The sequence below is a fragment of the Penaeus chinensis genome, chromosome 43 (assembly GCF_019202785.1).
Source record: "Penaeus chinensis breed Huanghai No. 1 chromosome 43, ASM1920278v2, whole genome shotgun sequence".
Taxonomy (NCBI): Eukaryota; Metazoa; Arthropoda; class Malacostraca; order Decapoda; family Penaeidae; genus Penaeus; species Penaeus chinensis.
Genome location: NC_061861.1, coordinates 11829707 through 11832206, shown reverse-complemented (window position 1 = coordinate 11832206; position 2500 = coordinate 11829707).

Sequence of the window (2500 nt, the reverse complement as noted above, 5' to 3'; positions counted from 1 at the left end):
ATAATAATGATATAAATAATAATGATGATAAAAATAATAATATTAATAATGATAACAATAATAACAATTATAATATTGACAATGATAATGACAATGATAACAATAATAATAATAATGATGATAATGATGATGATGATGATGACGATGATGACGATGATGATGATGTTGATGATGATGTGGAGGAGGAGGAGGTTAATAATAACAAAAGCAACAGCAACAACAATAATCATAATGATGATGATAACAATAACAATAATAATAGTGATAATGATAATAATAATAATAATAATAATAATAATAATAATAATAATAATAATAATAATAATAATAATGGTAATAACAATAATGATGATAATAATAATGATAATAATAATGAAAAAATGGCATTAAAATAGTATTGAGAATAATGAAATATGGATAATAATATCAACAACAGCAACAGCAACAACAGTCATAATAAAAATGACAATGAAAATAGTGCCACTGCTTTGGATGAAATAATCCGTTTGTCTACGATAATGATTCCAAGATTCCTAATTCCACCTTTCTCCATTCCCAGCAAAGAAATATAAAAAATACAAAGAACCAAAAATTACGCAGGATATTTATGCTCTCTGAGGGTTTCCTTGATTAGCGAAGCCTTGTGTTGACACCATTATGCAAATGAGGGGTTTCAGCAGCCAAAAAAAATCGGAGTGTGAGACTTTGATGTTAATAGACGTGGCCATTTTATAATGGTCAGGGGTAATCCTGGAATTAGTTCTGTACTGGTGAAGCGTTGATTTTGTCCTTATTTTTGTTCTTTCTTTTACAAAATAGGAGAGAAAAAAAGAAAAGGGAAAAATAAATATGTAAGAGAGAGCGAGAGAGGGGAGGCAGAGGGTAAGTATGCGTTTGTGTGTTTGTCCATTTCTTTGTGTTTGTTTGTTTGTTTTTGTATTTGTGTTTGTGTGCGCTTGCTAAGACAGACCGTGAATCTGGCAACCAATCTAATTAAGGAAAATAAGCGACCATCTCCAGAGGACTGCCACAGAAGAACTGTAAGTTGGTTGAGGCCGCCACGATCATCGACAGCAGCACATGAATTAGGCATCGGAACAAGTAAGCTCAAAGGATCACCAGCAAATGTGTAACCGGAGGGTCGGCTGTTGCTCCCACTAAACTCACCAAATTCCATCTAATCAAGGTCAGTTGGACAGATATAGAAAAATATGAGATTCCTTTTTTTTTTTTTTTTTAACAAAGCAAATGTTCGATAGTAGACTATACCATTTGAATTTGATGGGATTTGATGTCAAGTTTTGGTAAAGAGTATACGTTAATTTAGAGAGCAGAGAGAACCACTGGCTGTCTAAATGGTCGACGTCTGGTTCTTGCTAGAAACACTCGACCAATCCCGGCATAAAGACAAGTTTCCTCAACTGGCATGTTTCACTTCCTCTTTGAAGCTAGAGTTTCAGTAGTCCTTAACTTTGGCTTATTATACAAAAGATTAAGATGCCAAGGTCAAACAAATTTTAAGACGAGGGAAAAGCTCTTTAGGGAGATCTATCATAGTAAGTTCCACGTCAACTCTGAATAACTGGACCACAAGGTAAAATAGCCATACTAAATATATTCTTTAAAAAGAAAAAAGAAGAGAAAGATAGCAAGAATAGCTTCCCAGAGGTTCGAATCCCCGAGACGACTTACCAGACTGTTCGAAGGAAGAAGCTCCTCTGCAAGGCAACTTAGCTCATCACTTGAGCTCCTGCCTTGCTTGGAGAGGAGCAGCGTACAGGCGCATGGGCATCCCCGGGGTAATGCAGGCAAGATCAAGGGAGCAGCACGAAGATAGAACGCTACCCGGCCAGATCAACCTGCAGCAGGAGAGATGTTGCCGCCGAACAACAATAAAGTGAACTCACACCGAGGCGTCTCCAAGATGCAGATACAATATCAAGAAGGCAAGTTGTGTTCAAACCACGAGAGGTGGAGGAAGCACTCGACGTAACATTAACAATTTTTTTCTTATTGTTCAGAATTATGTATATTACATAAATGTTGAGGTTTGCACATTGCACAATTTCAGATGCAAAGTACATGGGGGACTAAGATCCACATGTAAACATTCCTAAAATAGAACGCTAAGTTAATAAGGCAAAAGGTAAAATAATATTTTGTTGGTCTATGAAAATAGGTTTTTAATAAAGCATATGAATAAAAGGTATGAATGAGAATGAATATCTTCACAATACAAGAGATATTCATTCTCATTCATACCTTTTATACATTTGTCAACATGAACGCGGTTCAAAGCATATGAACAAAAATAGTAGGGGGTATATACCGAAAGAAGAAAAGAAAGAGAAAGAAAGAGCATCAAAAAGAGTAAAATAAACCGAGGTGAAGTAAAAAAAAAGAAAGAAAGAGAGAGAGGGGGGGAGAAGCAACTCCCCAGCGGGACACAGAACAGCGAATGAGCGTTTCATTTCCCACCGATCTGTGCAGGTTCACGCAT